At 38.0% G+C, this 20,067-nt stretch overlaps 1 protein-coding gene and 1 long non-coding RNA gene across 6 annotated transcripts in view; one reads left to right on the forward strand and one right to left on the reverse strand.

Moving 5' to 3' along the window:
- The window catches only part of UBE2E2 (ubiquitin conjugating enzyme E2 E2), a 469,097-nt gene that overhangs the window by 75,862 nt on the left and 373,168 nt on the right, over positions 1–20,067 (forward strand). For 2 of the 5 annotated variants that reach the window (XM_077865379.1, XM_077865381.1), the window contains exon 2: positions 18,360–18,443. The exons of 1 other annotated variant lie outside the window; for it this stretch is intronic. The gene's annotated coding sequence lies outside the window, so the exon portion shown is untranslated. Of the gene's footprint in view, positions 1–9,065; positions 9,179–18,359; positions 18,444–20,067 lie in introns of all 5 variants that reach the window. 2 more of the 5 variants (XM_077865380.1, XM_077865382.1) reach the window with 2 other exon arrangements.
- Positions 1–20,067, reverse strand: part of LOC144293984 (uncharacterized) — a 34,476-nt gene that overhangs the window by 8,409 nt on the left and 6,000 nt on the right. Inside the window, exon 2 of the long non-coding RNA XR_013361374.1 lies at positions 84–199. This is a non-coding gene — a long non-coding RNA (uncharacterized LOC144293984). The remainder of the gene's footprint in view (positions 1–83; positions 200–20,067) is intronic.

A 20,067-nucleotide genomic window follows, 5' to 3' on the forward strand; every position in this document is an offset into this window, starting at 1 on the left:
CATCCCCTCAGTTCTGTTTTCTTTTTTCTTTTTTTTTTTTTCAGTTCTGTTTTCTATCACACATTACTTTGTATTCGTTTTACCTTCTCTCTGCCAAATTATAGAGGGATACTGCTTCTAAAAGAAGTGTATGGCTGCCTCAACTCCTGCATCTCTTTTCATTCTATGCTTCTTCTCCATGACACATCCAGCTCCCTTCCTAGAGACAAGAGAATAAATGGAAAGTAAGCTATTTAGTCTAAAAAGACAGCATGCAACAGCTTAGATTCAGTGTAAATCACCCATCTGCAAGAAAGCCAAATGCTTCTTTTAACGTTCCTGAACTTGGCAACCACCAAAGATGGCTTTAGTTCATTGGCAAAATGAATGAGCCTAAGTAATGAGAACTTCTATTTACCTAGTGTTATAGAGTTTACAAAATTCTTTCAGATACATTACTCCATTTAATCTTCACAACAACCTTGTGAAGTTAGCCTGCTACATCAGAGGCAACTGCAATTCATAAAGGTTAAGGGGCTTTTTCTAAGTCACCTTGTCATAAGAAAAAAGCCAGGACTTGAACCAAGTCTTTCAGCTTCAAGCTTTTCTGCTACTCCAGCATTACTTCCTTTAGCCTTGTGAGAGCCCAAGTTTCCTTAGAGTTTTTCCCAACCATTCCTTTCCCACTTCTCAACTTTGACCACTACTAAATCAGCAATATATTAGTCCTTCAGAGAAGCTAGTATTGGAATATTATAATACTCCACCCTCTGCACCACCCAATTCTTTAGAAGATTAGACAGATAATATATGGGCCATCACTATAGGGGCAGGTATTACATAACTATCTTCCTTTCTCTCTCCACTTGGCAGGTAATGGTGCTACAGGACACAATATTTTACTGACCGATATGGTTTATAGGAACTACCAGAATTGAGATAGAGAAAACTGATACAAAGCATATCTTGCTAGGATTCATATACCATTTTGTTTTGTTTTAAACACTCTAGTACACCGTGAGAGGGCAGGAAGAACTCACATGATGAAACATGTCTGGGTCTCTGGGTGGGTACTCCCTTTTGGTATCTGTTCTGTGACTTAACTTTTTCACATATGAATAATAAAGAGAAAGGAGGTTAATGTTCTCAACTTGGTACAGTCATTGGAATCACCTAGGCTTATATATATTTTTTAGAACAATAGCTTAAACCATTCATCATTCATAGTATTGCACATTATTACATCAATATTATTATGTATTACTCTTTGATGACCAATGCCTAGACCTACTCCTATTGATAACCATTGCCTACAACTGGTGACTCATCAGGAGTTACAAAATGATATTTGAATTCTAATATTCCTTCTAACATTATTTAAAAAGCTGAAAAAAATTAGAAACATACACATGAGAAATGGTATGTATAACAATAACCAAACAAAAAATTAGTAGTTAATTCTTTTCTCAGTTTGTAACTTCTTCTAAGTTAGGAGTTGGCAAACATGTTCTGTAAAGGGCCAGATGGCAAATATTTTAGGCTTTATGGACCACATAGTCTCTGCAGCAACTGCTCAACTCTGTCATTGTAGACAACAGGCAGGCAAATAAATAGGTACAGTTTATTGTATTCTAATAAAATTGTATTAACAAAAACAGGCAGCAGACTGGATTCAGCCTGAGAGTTGTAGTTTTCTGTAAGCCACAGCCTTTGCATTTTGGGACACAGTTTTATTATCAACTTTTTCTGATTGGCAATTTCAATCATATACATAACTTGCAAAAATGGTATGATGACTGCTTACTGTCCATCACCTAGCTTCAACTGTTGTCAACTTAGGACTATTCTTGTTTCATATAATCCTTTACCTACCTCCCTTCTCTGACATAATTTAAAGTAAATCTTCTTATTTTATTCATAAATATTTATTTCATCCATAAACATTACAGTAACTCTAAAAGTACCTACAATGTAATTATCACACCTAACAAAATTAACAATATATAATTTTAAGTGTAGGATCAAGTCAAGAGCTTTATCAAGATCCATTTTCCAGGGATTTCCCCCTCATCTTTTTCCCCCTTTCAATGTATTTGAGGATGAAACAGGATTATTTGACCTATAGATGTTGTCATAGTCTGGATTTTGATTACTGAATACTGGTAGGGTTGTTTAGCATGTTCCTCTGTCCTCTATATCTCTTATAAATTGAAAGTGAGATATAGAGACTTGATGAGATTCTATTTTAAGTTTTTGGTGAGAACACTTTATACGTGGTATTGTGTACCTTCATCAGGATGACCATTTTGTGTTATTTACAGCTATTGATGATCATTGCCTTGATCCATTGATTCATTAGGATTTAAGAATGATGATATTTTACCTCTTTTTTTACATACTAGCTGCAATCTTCTGTAATGAGAAATTTTCCCTAAATAGCTATTCAAGTTTCCTGTTAGCATTGGTAAGTGAAAAGAAGGATGAGTGCATGCTTTCCCCTTAATTTGGCAGATTTTAAATTAATTAGTTATTTCTCTAACATCTTCCAAATGTGACCAATGAATTTCTGTTTAGTGGACATCTTCTTAAAGTACAGATATCCAGATCCTACCCACAGATCTATGGAATCAGAGTCCCCAGGGGTAGGACCTGGCTTCCACATATTTAAAAGTCTTCCTTGTCTACAACCCAGCCATTGAAAACGTCTGGACCAGATGATACCTAAAGTCCATCCCATCACGACCATTCTACAGGAGTATAATATGCAATTAATTATAGATTGCTTATATCTCTACTGCTTGTTCTCCTGTAATATGGCTGGTGAAATTATGCCAACTAGGTATTCAGTGAACATCCAGAAATTCTCAATAGCTTGGCAGCTAGTTCCTTCAGAGAGCTGCACAGTTGGGCAGGGAAACTTTTATTTTCCACCCAAAGGGTAGAGGTTGGCTCCTTCACAATTACAAAGTGTTCAGGGTGTCCCTGATGTTCTTCAGTGTTTCAATTCCATACTCCCAGAAATGATGGGCATGTGAATTAATGTATTCAATTCACCTGCAGAGCTGACTCTTCTTGCAGCGAGGTATCCATGAAGGCAACACACAAGGGCAAGATTCAGGAGCCAGGCCAACAAACCATAAGACACTGGTTACCTGCCTATTGAAACCCAAGAAAGACATTGTGTTGGCCTCTGAGGAAAAATCCTGCCTCTCTCACTATGGGACTCATGGCAAGTTACCTATTCTCTTGTGCCTTGGATTCATTGCCTTTAAAATGAGGAGAACACTATTTCCTTGAGTTACTCTGAGGAACAAATGAGTTTAATATGTATAAAATGCTTAAAACAGTGTTTTGTACTTAGATTGCTAACCATTATTATTAATTAGAGCCAGGAATGTCTCCTGTGTGGTGACTTAAAATCAGTAGCAGGATGGATAAATACAAACTTACTACAAATTGCAGCTTTCAAGAAAACTTGACAAATGTTTTAAAGATTATGAGATCAAGAATAAGAGTAGAACATAATTCCCTCTTTCACATTATAAGAATGGTCATATGAATACTGCCAGCTGGAGGAGAGAGGGTCGCAGTATCCACAAATCTTAGTGAAAATTAGTTTGAACCACCATCACTCCCCTAATTCCACAGTTTATGGGAGTTTAAGCTCCAATCCTACCCTAAGAACACCTTTTACAACTTATGTGATCACCTGAGACTTCAGCCTCTTGCTTTTGAAGCTCATCCCATATACCATGTCATATTGACCTAGGCAAGAAATATAACCCTTTCTTCAATTTATATTTACTCCTATAGGCCATTCATGAAATTAATGGGCTTTGCTGGTAATTTGGGGGGAAGATGAAAGAGAGATTTACTTTACATCAGTGAAAACCACCTCCCTGGTCAATAGATACAGTCATCCTGAACTGTCCTATGACTCAGTCCTGTCCAATAGAACTTTCTATGATAATGGAAATGCCCTACTTCTGCACCATATCTACAGTCATTATTAGGCACATGTGGCTTTTGAACTCTTGAAATGTGGCCAGTATAACTGAGAAATTGAATTTTAGACTTATTTAATTTTAATGTCTTTAAATTTAAATAAGCATATGTGGCTAGTGGTTACCATGTTTATAACATAACCCAAGTCCCCTCCCCACAGCCTCATGAGCTTTTCACCCCATAGAATCTCAGACTCTCTCCATTTTTCTCACTCATCTCATCATCTTTTCAGACCATCCCTTAATTCATGCCAAGCAATTCGTCCTTCTGCCATGATGCTGCAGCATCTGCTGTATCCACTGACAGACACATCTTTGGATCTATACTTATTATGTGACTCTTGGCAAGTAACTTAATCTCTTTTAACCTCAGATTCATTGCCTCTAAAATGGGAATAATAATAATTACTATCTCATTGAGTTAAACTGGGAATTAAATAAGCTAATACATATAAAGTGGAATATATATCCTAAATGGGCTTAGCACCAGTCATCCTAAGGAAAGTCATTTTTATACCTAAAAGGAATCCTAATGATAAATGTTAAGAACTAAAATTTTCACCTTATTACATAATTGTAGGTTGCACCATCCAATGTACTAGCCACTGGCCACATACAGCGATTTAAATTTAACTTTTAATTAAAGAAAATTACCATTCAGCTCTGCAGTTGCACTTACATTTCAAGTATTAGATAACCCCACATGGCTACTGACTATCATATTGGGCATGGAAGATATAGGAAAATTCTACTGGACAGCAGCAGCAGAACATCATGATTATCTCCTTGTTCATAAACTCAAGAGAGAAATATCCATGACAGGTCAGAAAAAAACAGTGAAATTGAGGATACCAATCAACCGCAGACATATCCTGTTTATCAGGCTCACTCTGTCATTCTTGCCAGCCAACCTGTATTCCCACATTTCATTTTTCCCTTTTACTCCTTGCTTTCCCATCTCAACAGTGCTAATGAAATGTATTTAATAAATATCAATAAACTATTATAGACTTAATTTCCAATGTTATCAAGAATATTTTCTTCAGAATTTATTTTTCTTCTAAAGCTTCACAGCAGATGAGATTATGTCTCTCTTTTTATTAATACTAGGCCATATCTGGCAAAACACCAGGCATAATCCTATTCATTTTCTGCAGCCATAGCACAGCTAGGCACAATAAATAATTTAATGAACACTTTTTATAGTCCTATTTGCTCAAGGTTGACAGACCCCAACATAAGATGGTGAAGGAAAGGGAGGATCCAGTATGTGTGAGTGTGTACATATGTGTGTGTGCGCACAGTGTTCAGATCCATATATATCTTTTGTTATTAATAGTAGTTGACAGAAACTTGTCTGGGCAGTTAATCAAAGTTCTCCCATTAAGCTGCTATTCTTTTGGGCATATGCTCCAAAAGGAAATGTTATCATTAGCACATGATGGAAACTTCCTTCCAACATATAGAAACATCCTTAGAGCACACAGTATTGCCCTGGATGTTTTTCTGAGTACTGAGTGCCAGAAAACTCCCTTTTTAATCTTAGAGTACAAATAAGTGTACTTGGTAGAGAGAAGTTTAACATGGCCCATCATCCTGAAGCATATGTAGTTAGGAGTTATTCTCATTAGAAGAAAACAAAAACTAGTAAATAAAATATTTTAATATACTATTAAAATAAGTAATGAAAATAAAAACCTCCAAAAAGAAAATTTAGCCACACATTTTAGATGTTTTATGTGCAAATAGAAAGGTATCCAGATTCAAACCCAGGTGGTTTGAGTCAGATTCTGTTAATCCTTACAAACTATGCAGCCTCCAGCAAGCTACTTCTCTAAGCCTTTGTTTTCAGACCTCTCAACTGTCAGTTTGGTCACCCACCCCTCTCTCTCAAGGTTGAAGAATATAGCTTGGGTCAGTTTCCTCAGGAGACAAACTCTGAGAAAGAGATTTATTGGCAAGAGTTTTATGGAAGAATGTCCTTCAGAATACCTTGGGGAATAAAAAAGCAGGGCTGGGCAGAAGGAATTGGGTTACAAGGAATAACAACAGTTTTCAGTTGATGCCATGGAAGTTCTAGAGTTGGGATAGCACTTTAAAGTTGTCCCAAATGGAGACAAGCAGACCTGGCCTTGAACTCCACATTGAACAGCCATGCCATGGGGGCTGCCCTTTGGCTAATGACAATTCACAGAGAAGAATGTGAGCTGCCAATGTTCCCAGAAGCTGGGGAAATGAATGCCTAGGTCCCGAAGGAGAGATCTGGCCAGAATCAACTATAAAGAAGGAAGCCCATCTCATTTCCTGCTGCAGGGGTAGTATCCATTTCATTCAGGTGTGTGGGCGGACCTCTGTGACCCCGGCAAGGCACTTGCAAGCATCCACAATGAACCACCTCTCTTAGGAAGAGTTCCCTAGAAACCGACCTTGAGATTAGGATTCATGTTAAAGTGATTGATTAGGAAACATTCCCAGAACAAATCAATGGTGAAAACTAGGGAAGAAAGGAGGCCAGTAAGGTTATCAAGCAAAATCCTACAGCTGGTCACTGGATTGATGCTACAGGGAAGCTCTGGCAACAGTATAGGTACTTCCTCAGTTATTCCCATTAGGCGGCCAGGGAGGAGTATATTATACCCCTGCATCTATTAACCATTGGCTAAGGACTGTATTTGGGAGAACTTAAATTCCTAGGTACTGCCAACCCTCCATGTGTAGGGAAATTAGAATCTAGACACTTGGGGCAACCCTTCAACAAAGACACAGAAGCTGGGAATGAAAGCATGCAGGTAACCTTGTGTACATGAACATGGCAAAGGGATTGGAGAGGCTATGGATGGAAAAGTCTCAGCCCAAAACCTGGGCTCATCAGTCTTTCTTAACTCCACGTGTGGTATTACATGGGCAGCAGCTAAGCCCAATTGTTCCACTTTGCTCCAAAGTAGAAGAGAAGATGATCAAATTTGTTAATCACTCCTTTTTTTTTTAGCATAACACATTCTCTTATAAGCAAATGCTTACAAAGGAACACATACACTTATATTTCACCCAGGGACAAGCAATAATTGTTAGATCAGGGCAATCCTAATGGAAATTAACAAAATACAGCATCATTGTTATGACCAGAACTAATCTCGGATTCATCCAACAGCTTATTACAATACATCATCTTAACGTCCAAGTAGGTTTTTGAATTAGAGCACTTTTAAATCCGTATACTATTAGAGAATTTATCCTAAATCACATATAACTAGAAGGAAAGTTTCCTTCTAGTTCAGCCTGTGAACTAAATAATTTTCTGACTTGTTTTAAAAGTAATTTTAAGAGCTTTTTGCAATGATATCTTATACAAGTATTTATGAGATCACATTCCCTATAATAATAATTATAGCTGTATTACATTTCTTTGCCTCCTTTTAAAACTTGAAACCTATTTCACCAGGGACTTCTATCAACATCTAAGGCTTATGTTAAAGAGGGTCATTTCAGGCTAATACCTCATTCCCAAGTAGTACTCTGTTGTATTTCAAAACTTAAAAATCAAGAGAGCCCCACAAGAGGAGAAACACCATAAGTACTTGGATATTAAGCAACTCCCTCTTTTATGGGGGACAATTTGAAGGCATAACCCTAGCTGTATAATAATAAACAAAATGAAAGGTAGCCCACATTAACCATACTTGAATGTTGATGCTCATGTGTAGGTGGGAAATGTGGCTATTAGGCAAGCACATGAGCTTTATTAACCTGTTGTAAATAGGCTTTTTTTCTCCATCTTTTTCTTAGAGTCTCCTATAACTTTATTGATCTCATCTACAAGTATTATACTAAACACATTTCTATGCAAAGGCTAAGGAATAAGGTTTATTCTCTTTTACTACATGACCATTTTGAAGAAATGCCTTAGGTATGCTATCAAGAAGCAGCTGATCTCATACTTGAAAAATCTTTCACTCATAAATGAAAACCATGTAGTATGTATGTAATAAGCGCATAATTTTCTAAGTGTCCAAATGACATATATATATATATATATATATATATATATATGTGTGTTAAAAACATGGTTTTTAAAAAAAACTCATAGACAATTTAGAAAACTTTTGCAAAGACTGCTCTATGGGGCCATCAGGCTAGAAAATATAATGAACTATTATATTTTTTGTTTATATTGCTCCATAAAGTGTGGAAATCATGGATATATTTATATTTGCTTATGTATGTACAGTGTAATAGTATTCAGGGATTTTTAAAAAAATATTTTATTTATTTATTCATGAAAGACACACAGAAAGAGAGGCCAAGACACAGGCCGAGGGAGAAGCAGGCTCCATGCAGGGAGCCCGATGTGGAACTGGATCCCAGGATCCCAGGATCACACCCTGAGCCAAAGGCAGATGCTCAACCACTGAGCCACCCAGGTGTCCCAGTACTCAGGAATTTTAAAAGAAAGATTATGGGACATGTGGGGGGCTTAGTGGTTGAGCATCTGACTTTGGCTCAGGGCATAATCCCAGGGTACGGGGATAGAGTCCCACATCCGGCTTCTTGCATGGAGCCTGCTTCTCCCCTGGCCTGTGTCTCTGCCTCTCTTCCTGAGTGTCTTTCATGAATAAATAAATAAAATCTTGAAAAAGAAAAGAAAGAGGGCAGCCTGGGTGGCTTAGCGGTTTAGCACCGCCTTTGGCCCAGGGCGTGATCCTGGAGACCCAGGATGGAGTCCCACCTTGGGCTCCCTGCGTGGAGCCTACTTCTCCCTCTGCCTGTGTCTCTGCCTCTCTCTCTCTCTCTCTCTCTTTCTGTCATGAATAAATAAATAAAATATTAAAAAATTAAAAAAAAAAGAAAAGAAAGATTACAATCTAACTTGGAAGGTATACAGAATTATTTATAATTTGTGGAGAATTAAAATATTTGTTCAACTTGCTCAACATTCTATTGTTAGAATATTTGCCTTGTTTCTAAATACCTTATGGTTAAATATATAAGTTACTATGAATCACAAAAAACTTCTAATCACTAAAAAACTGCAGTGAGTTTAGGCAATTTGGCTCTGTTATAACCCAAATTTCTTATCTTCAGAAAGGAGAGACACAATGTCTTATCGCCTGCATTTTATCTGATTTTGATTGGGAATTCAAGCTATGTTTCTTATTCTGTTGAAGACATAGTGAAACCAGACAAAGGATCTCAAGGTAAAGAACAGGAAACGGGTATTGATTTCCTTTATCCACCTCAGTCTCTTCGTATCTTTTTGTATTGTACTATGATGGATTAGGTGGACAGGCCAGCAAATGTTTCACATTTGCTACCGATTTGATGGGCTTTGGGAAAAAAGGATTTGAGGCATAGACTAGTAGAGTCTTTAAAACCAGATCTGGGTCAGGGTGATAAGTAGCAAAGCATATGTTCCCTATATCAGAAGGCTCTAAATCTCCTACTTAATATCTTAGCTCTCTCCTACTGTGTGCACAAGTGTGTAAGCACACACATACACATACACACCCCTCACTGAAATAAATACAGATGTTTTCTTTTTTTTAAGATTTTATTTATTTACTGATGAGAGACACAGACAGAGGCAGAGACAGAGACAGAAGGAGAAGCAGGCTCCTCACAGGGAGCCTGATGCGGGACTCAATTCTCAGAATTGGGAATTGATGAGGCCCTGAACTGAAGGCAGACGCTCAACCACTGAGCCACCCAGGCATCCCTAAGATTGTATTTATTTACGTGTGAGAGAGAGAGCACGAGATGGGGAAGGGCAGAGGGAGCGGGAGACACAGACTTCCTGCTGAGTAGGGAGCCCAATGGAAGGCTCCATCCCAGGACCTGAGATCATGACCCAAGCCAAAGGCAGATGCTTAATGGACTAGGCCACCTGGATGCCTCTGATGCTTTTCTTAATGTAAGATTTCTTTTGATCACTTCTGTGTTTCTTTTCTCTGGAAAAGAAAATATGATCATCAAATTATGCTTACTTATTCTCACCTATAACCTTCCTGGTCAGTTTTTCTCAAATGTAGTCTGTAAAGACAATGTACCCAAACCATATAGGATAAAATGAAGATCCTGAAGGAACTGAAGCAGTCTCAGGGATGGGGCTCAGGAACCTGCATTTCCCCACAAGAGTCTTGTACACATTTATGTTTGAAAATCATGGGTACAGCTTGTTACATGGGACTTAAATGCTAAATTAAATAAATGAGCATACAGACCTTCCAAGAGCTGTCTGACAGCAGTAAAGAAGAAAAAGAATGCAAGATTAAGTCAAAGGAGTACACAAGCTTCCTTGGCCTCTGGAACACCCCAGCCCACTCCTCCTTGCTTCTTTAAGGGCTTTGTCATTCTTCTTTCTCAGCAGTAAATTATTTACAACATAATTAAGCAGTCATTGTCTGAATGTTTCCAGTCCCTCACCCTATCCCACTCAACTGTTCTATTTTCTCCTGAAATTCTCTGTCACTCCTTTTAGGAGAGTGACATTCAACAAATTGAAAAACTAAAGACAAAATAATTCTAGTAGAAATGTAACAAAGAGTGAATGGCTTTGTACCAGAGAGCATCTAGACAGTTATGCAGCAGGAAGTCTATTCTAGCCTCCCTCCATTCCTATCCATCCCCTACTCCCCAGGATCCCTTTCCTTGCAGCCATCAGTCACCTGAAGGATTTCACCAAAGTAGCAGGTCACTCAAACTTCCTTCTGGAACAGTGTGTCTCAGGAACCATATCTTCTTCCCATAAAAACTGTTCTGCTTTGGGCACCTGGGTGGCTCAGTGGTTGAGCGTCTGCCTTTGGCTCAGGTCATGATGGGGTCTTGGAATCAAGTTCCGCATTAGGCTCCTAACAGGGAGCCCTCTGCCTATGTCTCCTCCTCTCTCTGTGTATCTCTCATGAATAAATAAATAAAATCTTTTAAAAAAATTGTTCTGTCTTCTAAATGAATGAAATAAACAATAAATCAATCTTCAAGAAAAGTTTCTATTTCAATATTCTTCACTATGTATATAGTTTTTCTTTTTAGATCAACTTTTTCTGAAGTAGAATAAAAGTCAGCTATCTTAAGTGCACAGTGAAAAGGGTTTTAATAATCAATATACACCTGTGCAAATATCTCCATGCTCACACTATATAACACTACCCCTCACCCTAAAATATTCTCCTGCCCCTTTGCAGTTAATCTCATCCTACACCTGACCTCCCAGCCCCAGGCACCCACTGATCTGCTTTGCATCATTGGAGATGAGTTTTACCTGCTCAAGGTTCATATAGATAGAATCATACAGTGGGTACTTTTTGTGTCTGACTTTTTCTCTGTCAACAAAATGCTTCTGAGGTCCATTCATGTTGTTGTATGGATGGATATACCTTTTTTTTTAATCCATTCTCATGTGGATGGACATTTGGGTTATTTCCATGTTAGAATTATTATGAGCAAAGCTGCTAATACCATTGTATACAATTCTTTCTTGGACATAGATTGTGATTTCTCTTGAGTAAATACTTTGGAGCAGAATATATGTGTCATATGGTAAGTTTACATTTGGCTTTATAAAAAACTGCCAATCAGTTGTCAACAGTGATGGTATAAGTTATTGAATCACTATATTATACACCTGAAACTAATATAACAGTGTGTTAACTATACTGGAATTAAAATACAATAAAATAAAATAAAAATAAAGTGACCATATTATTCTACATTGCTACCAGCATATTGAAAACAACAGAGTTCCAGTTTTTCCCACATCTTCATGTACACTTGGTATTGTCAACCTTTTCACTTTTAGCCATCTGTTAAGGTGTGTAGTGATATCTCATTGTGATTGTAGTTTGCATTTCTCTGATGACTAATGATGATGAGCACCTTTTCACATGTTTTTTAGTCCCACTCATGCAGGTTTTTTTCTAAACTTCCTATTAAAATCTTTTGCCCATTTTTTTAAAGATTTTATTTATTTATTCATGAGAGACAGAGAGAGATTGAGAGGCAGAGACACAAGCAGAGAGAGAGAAGCAGGCTCCCCACAAGGAGCCTGACACAGGACTCCATCCTTGACCCCGGGATCATGCCCTGAGCAGAAAGCAGATGCTCAACCACTGAGCCACCCGGGCATCTCTCTTTTGCCCATTTAAAATAGGTTATTTATCTTATCACACACACAATACTTCTGATACTGGACTCAAAGACTGATTTTTTTTTTTTTTCCAAAGACCGATTTTGATGGTAGGTATCAGACATAGTGGTAAAGGGTAGGGTTTTGTTAATTTAAGTGCTCACTCAAACAAGATTCTTTGCAGAATCTTTGTCTATACATCATCTCTCTCCTCCAGTCCTCAATTCTGTTTCTACAACTTTTTCTAGATAAGCAGTATCTGGAGACTTATTTTCCTCTGGCTCTCAAGTGATTTGCAAAAGCAATGACCGAGAGGGTAGGTTTTACCTGAGTAGGTTTAAATTTTATATAAATTTATACCCATTTGCTCCTTGGAAGACTAATTCATTTTAGAGTATTTCAACAAAATCCTGAGATGACTTAAAACCCAAAAGAAGGAAGAGAAACTAGACTCATCCCAGTAGGAGTAACACTTGACAAACAGATTATTTTATTTCAAGGAAGAAAATTAGTTGCCTCCAAGACAAATGGAAGAAGTGAAACTTAACAACTTTTGGCTTTGAACTTCAGGAAGCCCTAAAAATTCCTGAAAGTACATAAATGAAAAAGAAAAAATGAAAATGTAGTCGATTAATAGAATAAAAGACAAAAACCACAGGATCATCTCAAAAGATGCAGAAAAAACACATGATCATTTCAATAGACACAGAAAAAGCGTTTGAAAAAATCCAACATTTATTGATAATAAAAACTCTCAAACTAAGAATAGAAGATAACTTCCTCAACCTGATAAAGGGCATCTATAAAAAACCCACAGCTAACATCATACTTAATGCCTGAAATATTGAATGCTTTCCTTCTAAGATTAGGAACAAGGCAAAGATGTCTGCTTTCACCAATTTTATTCAACTTCACACTGGAGATTCTACAGCTAGTGCAATAAAAAAAAAAAAAATTCTTTTTAAATTAAGGGCAACTAGAAGGGAAAAAAAGGAAGTAAAACTGCCTTTAATCACAGATGACATGATCCTATATGGAAATCCAAAGGAATCCACAAAAAAATTTCCAGAAGTAATAAAGAACTTTAGCAAGCTTACAAAAACAATATACATATATGTTAACCATATATATATGTCTATATATATATATATATATACTAACAATAAAAAATCAGAAATTAAAAGAATGATTCCCTCACAAAAACAACAAAGAGAATAAAATACTTAGGAATAAATTTAATGGAAGAAATATAAGACTTGCATGCTGAAAACTAGGAAACATCATTGAAAAAAATTGAAGAAGACCTAAGTAAATGGAAAGACATGTCATGATCCTGGACTGGGAGGCTAAGTATTGTCAAGATGGCCACTCTCCTCATATTGAACTATAAATTCAATGTAATCCCTATCAAAATCCCACCAGCAAGGCTGGAAAAATGATTATCCTTGCTAGCTTACTTCTAACTATTATTGGGGCCCAAGGCAAAAGGTACAAATGGGAAGTCCCAGCCACAGCCTGCCTCCCGAGGTCTACCTTATACCATGAGGGGCTTTACAGGCAGGAGGGAGAGGGGAGGTACATGACAGAAATACAGTGCCCTTTCAGAAAGAGCCATTTGGGCAGATAATTCCACAGTTCTGTTTACTAGAAGCATAGCCTAGAAGCAGAGGCATGGGGTCCAGATGGACACACTCCCTTGGCTGCATTGACTTATTCAGAAGTGGACCAGAGCTGTTCTTTAAAACAATGCTTCTCGGAACTTTCATATGCAAACAAGTCACTAGGATCTTGTTACAATGTAGATTTAGTAGGTCTCAGATAAGGTGTGATGGTCTGCATTTCTAACAAGTTTCCAGGTGAGGCTCTGCTGCTGGTGGTCTGTGGACCACACTTTGAGTAGCAAAGCTGTAAATCAGTGGCCTGAGATCAGGGGCCTTACTGAGCTGGCTCTATGGGCGGAACTCAACTGTGGGTTGGGAGTAACATCTATGGGAGTGAAAGGTTGCTTCAGCACCATCAAACCTTTGTCACCTATATGATGATTGACAGTGAGCTAGTAGTGTTTGCAGTACTGGCTCTTGAGGAGCTCATAGTATAATGACAAGTTAGATATCAACAAGTGTATTGGATAAAGAGAAATAATAGACAAATATATGAGTCATACACGTGACACAGTAAAAGCAAGTGATGTCTAAGCAGAACACTGAGGATGTGCTGGGCTTCATAGAGAACAACGAAAGAAAGGGGATTCCAAGCTAAGGAGTTGATGTATCTGTAGAAGACTATATTTTCCAAAAATAACTGCAGTAATCTCTCTAGTCTCATAAAACCTTCTAGAAACTTGTCACTCCCCTATGAAGAGGTGAAGTTGAATTGAATCGAGTCCCACGTCAGTCTCCCTGCATGGAGCCTGCTTCTCCATCTGTCTGTGTCTCTGCTTCTCTCTCTCTGTGTCTCTCATGAATAAATAAACAAAATATTTTTTAAAAAATTAAAAAAAAAAACAACATGACAAGAGCATGTTTATATATAACTCAGCTATTAGAAATAAAAACAGGTCAGCTCCGGTGGCGCAGCGGTTTAGCGCTGCCTGCAGCCCGGGGTGTGATCCTGGAGACCCGGGATCAAGTCCCACATCGAGCTCCCTGCATGGAGCCTGCTTCTCCCTCTGCCTGTGTCTCTGCCTCTCTCTCTCTCTCTCTCTCTCTCTCTCTGTGTGTGTGTCTCTCTATGAATAAATAAATAAAATATTTTTAAAAAAAGAAATAAAAACATAAAATGTTGGGAATGTTGAATTTGTGGCAGAAAGGAAGAAAAGTTTAGTAAACAAACCATTAATAGTATAAATGTAATGAAGTTGTATTGTGTAGTCAACCATGTTTGGATTAATTATTATTCATGTCTCTATCAGAAAATATTCTAGATATAAATGTAAATGTATTTATTTAACAAAGTTTTCTTGCATAAAAAAAGTAAATAAAAGTAAAAGTAAATTCTGATTGAAAAGAAAATATTAATAATTTGTTGTTGTGTGCTCTGTAGATGAAGCCAAAGTTGACAATTTCCAAAAGAAATCCATTTGTAGTTTTTACTATCAAAATGAAAGCATAATATAATTTCAAGAGCAATTGAAAAACTAACCTAACTTCTATGGGGGTAAATTCCCCTATTATTGGGATAAAAGTATATAATTCTGACCTGTAATCAATACCTTCATTTTTTTCCCCCCAAAAACCACATCTCTAGAAAACCAAGAGTTTCTGGAAGAGGCAAATTTATTCTTAAATGCTGACAACCTTATTTTCTAGAGGCCTGAGAAATGGTGGGTGTACACTAATTTGAGAGAGAAAGATTTAGAATGTGCTGAATAGCTATGCCAGGATTATTTCCTAAGCTGTGAGTCTCCTGAAAAAAAATTTTTTTTATTCGTTTGACCCTAATATAATGTTTAGTTAAAAAGCAGTATCTCCATGCAGCGTGGGAATTTATATTACATTTAGGAGTTCAGAATCAGAGGTTCCCTGGCTGGAGATAGCAGGTGACATACAGCTTCCTTCTTTTCTTGGCTAAGCTGACTCCTCCTAGAATATTGTGTTCAGTTCCTGATACTATATTTTAAGAGAAACATAGACAAATCCAAGTGCATTTAGAAGAGAATGATTTAAATGGGGGAGGGAACACTAATCTGTGCTGGATGAGGGACAAAGGAAGAAAAGGGGGAAGTTTACTTGAGAGAGGAGACAACTCACAGGGCATGTTAGACATTTTTAAATAATGAAAAAAGCTTTCTTGTAAAAGAGCTGTTGGTATTATTGGATGCCCCAAAAGCATAATGGGAAAAGGATCAGGGGGGAATGTGGGAGGTTAAGAAGATCAAAACTGTCCCAAAGAGGGAGTCACTTTTTGGGGAAGTGTAAACTTTTTGAAGATTTCATCACTGGAGATCTTCAAGAACATCATTTCGAAAGAGTTCTAAATCTCTAAATCGGATAGTAGTTGAGTTAGACATCCTGCCAAATCCTTTCCACTATTGCCAAGAGGTTTGAACTCCTTTCAGAGTCCCCGGTACCATCTCCTCTGGGAGTCACCAGGTGTCCTCCACATGTGCTTGTAACACAGTCCTTTCTTTCCTGCCAATGCCTTCCTGGGCCAGACTTGCACCTCTGTGGCAGAGCCACCGAACTGCTGGTTCCCACACCTTTCCACTGCCACTGTACTGTCAACTCCCTCAACATGGCAATGGCTGATTGCCTCCCTTTGTTGCATTATACTGTGCAGTTGTTGGCAATCCAGAACTCCATAATGTCAAATGTATTTTATTGGCAAATAAATAGCTTTTTAGTTCTTAGTCATGGGTATTTTCCCCACCTTGGACTCAACTAACAGTCTACAGGAGCTTGAGCTGGAATAATCAAGGAGCGACAGATTTTATTTTTATTTATTTATTTATTTTTTTTTTTTTTAATTTTTTTTTTTTTTTAGCGACAGATTTTATGTCTTGCTTACAATCGCTTTTATCCAAAGTGATGCGTTCATTGTCCTTAAGTAAATATTTTAGGTCTCCAATCTTCTTTCTTTCGGTCTATTCTTCTCAGGACACTCCTTGGTCCCTCATTTAAATATCCCCTCCCCAAAGGCATACGTTATCTTCTTCCCTCTCATTATCTGCCCCCACCCTACAAGATTCCATGATTGAGGAGTGAGAACAAAAAATGGGGAAAATAAAGATAACAGATGAAAAAAGATTTCATAGAACAGGAAGGGAAAAAAAGAATGTGGTGTGGATGGCTTAATTAAAAATTTTAAGTGAATTAAAAAAAATTCAAGATGAGGTTTATACACTAGTGTAACCGAAAGAAGTACTTATGTAATTTGGTGGTAACAATGCAATTGGTCATCCTCCACAAGATTGCACTGATGAAAGCCTAGCCTATATATCAGGAAAAAATACCCAGCAGCTTGCTGGAAGTATTTGCAAAACACTTTTTATTACTCATTCAATGCTAATTATACATTTTGAGAGTCAAACTAAGAATAAATTATGTATACACTATATAAAGATATTTACATACACACCATGTGTATCAATTGATATTCTCTAATTCATGAGTTAAGAAGCAGCTTGTTGTGAATGTCCTTGGCAAAGTTAGGCTGAGGGTAGATAGAGGAGACAGCATATGTTTGCCCTTTACTCTGAACAAGCGGAAAGATAACTCTATTTAGCTCTGCCATCTGAACCTTCCTCAGTGGCACCTAATTCCTTAGGGATGCAGTTTGGAACAACTTTGGGTGGGAGAGGGGTACAAAAGAAGCCAACTCTTTGAATTCTTATGTATTCTTCAGAGCATCCTTTGGTGGGGCCCTTTCTCTTACCTTTAAAAGGAGAGGAGAGGAGGGGCACCTGGGTGGCCCAGTGGTTAAGTATCTGCCTTTGGCTCAGGCCGTGATCCCAGGATCCTGGCATCAAGTCCTGCATCTGGCTCCCTGCAGGGAGCCTGCTTCTCCCTCTGCCTATGTCTCTGCCTCTCTCTCTGTGTCTCTCATGAATAAATAAATTAAAATCTTTAAAAAAAATTAGAGAGGAATGATGGGATTTAATAAGAAAGCCAATTCTCTATTCACTCTATTCACAAATCTCCAAGGAACTCAGGTATTTGTTTTGATTCTTGAGGCCAATCTAATGCATGTTGAGCACACCACAAGATTGAATATAGCAACTATTAAACAAATGCAAATGGAAGAACCAGGGGCATTGTATCATCTATACTCAAAAGCCCAAAGCTTCCAACCTGGGTTAAAGTGGAGATGGTGAGCCATAGCACAAGTGAAGGAGGTCATCCAAGTTAGCAAGTCCAAGGCAGGTGGACAAACAGAAGTCTAGTATAAAACTATATTCTTGAATGTGTGCAAAGCAAGTCTGCAGCTATGGAGATACATGGCTTGGATCTCTCTTTAAGAAAGACTTACCTATCAGATGCAAGGAGTTTAGTTAGCTGACAGCTTCCAGCCTGTAAGTGGCCTTTAGGACTCATCTTACCTATTGAGCCAAGGACACGCTCTTCCTGGGCAATCTTAGCAAATGACTAAGCATGATGAAAGCATCAGGATCCGGCCATTTCTGCCCAATGTGGAACTGCTTTGCAGGCAGCGTTTGTGCTGGAGTTTTGTTAGGCTGGCCTCTAGGTTTTCCCTAGAGCTGCACTGCAGTCTGAGGCTCTTTCTACTCAATCTTCTCTCCTTCTTTTCTCCTTTCACAGGTGTCAAACAAACCTGCATGGTAGCTGAAGAATATCATTGCCTACTCCTGTTATTTTCCCCTATTTCTTTCACAGATTAAACAGGTAAGCCTCTTGCATTCTTAACTACACCTCTTGATGTCAGTTTTCTGGAAAACTCAGCTGATATGGGGGAAAGCCAGTGTTCCGAGACATAGCATGCTAGTAAGAGAAATGACCAATTGGCGGCCCTGACACTTGGCTTCTCTCATGATACTACCTTGGTTTGAATATTAATCCCAGAGAGCCCAAGGAAATTGTTTGCCTGCAGGGTACTTATAGTAAGTCCTGGTCAGTAGAAAAATATAACAGAATAGACAGAAAGTGAAAGGAGTGGAAGAATCTATTCTTTTCCATTCACAAAAATTGTGTCCTCCCATGAATATGTGAATATACCAAAAAAACTGTCATTGCGCATTTTAAATGGTGAATAGCCTGTGAGTTGTATCTTGATAGGGGTGTTATTTAAAAAACTGTGCATTTCCAAGTAGACAAAGGAATACCAAGATGACTATAGACGAAAATGAAAGCAATAAGGAAAAGATGGCAAATTATATCTTTTCTTCATTTGGGTCATATATAAAGAGATTTCACAGTTTTTCTTCATGGAATGTGCAGAGAGGGCCAGAGGGTTCATAAAGCTCTGGAAAATATTCATTAATATATTTTCTGAATGTAAAAGAAATAGTAAAGAGCTTATGCATTCTTTGAAAGGCTGTTAAAATGAATGACATGGAACAATTACATCTACCTCCCCAAATTCCATAATTTGGGGGAAATGGTGGTTAAAAAAAAGCAGTTATATTCATTCATTTGACCAACATTTAGGGGGTGCCTACTCTTTATTCTAAGCATGGTCTCTGCCCCTAAGCAGTTTAGGGCAACCTAGGGGGTATAGGCTTTTTTTTTTTTTTTTAAGATTTTACCCATTTATTCATGAGAGAACAGAGAGAGAGGCAGAGACATATGAAGAGAGGGAGAAGCAGGCTCCCTACAAGAAGCCTGAGGGTGGGACTTGATCCCAGGACTCCGGGATCACGACCTAAGCCAAAGGAAGATGCTCAACCACTGAGTCACCCAGGTGCCCTCCGGGGGCATAGGCTTTTAAGCAGTATAGGATGCAGGGAGACTCTTAGCAAGAAAAAAAAGAAAAGAAAAAGGGGCAAACTGAAGACCTCTTAGACTTGAGGGTGACGTGACCTTAACAAAGCAGTAGTAGAAAGACTAGTAGCTCATACTTGTATGACAGTTGTTTTGTTTCAAGCTCCATTTAAGTTGCTTTATGTCTTAATTCATTTAATCTTCTCTCTTACCTGATGTAAGTATCAGCTATTAAAATAAGCCCCATTAGTAGACAAGGATCTGAGCCAATGAGATCATAAGGACCTTGTCCATGATCACAGCAAGGAAGAAGTGGAGCCAGGGTCATGAATCCAGACAGCCCACTTCCAAAGCATCTCTGTACTGCATAAGAAAGGCAAAATCAGGGCAAGGCTTTCTTTTGTTCTGTCTTTGTCTCCTTCAGAGGCTTTGCTAAGTTTCAAATATTTTTTACTTACTGTACTAATAGCAGTGTGATAACTTTAACAAAGAGAACCTTATCTATAATCACATTGCTCAACAAATCCCTGACTCTTAGATATCATTATTCTTTCCTTTGTTCTGATGGTAGACTGTTTCAGAGCAGACT

This window comes from Canis aureus, chromosome 22, assembly GCF_053574225.1.
Source record: "Canis aureus isolate CA01 chromosome 22, VMU_Caureus_v.1.0, whole genome shotgun sequence".
In the NCBI taxonomy this organism is placed as follows: Eukaryota; Metazoa; Chordata; class Mammalia; order Carnivora; family Canidae; genus Canis; species Canis aureus.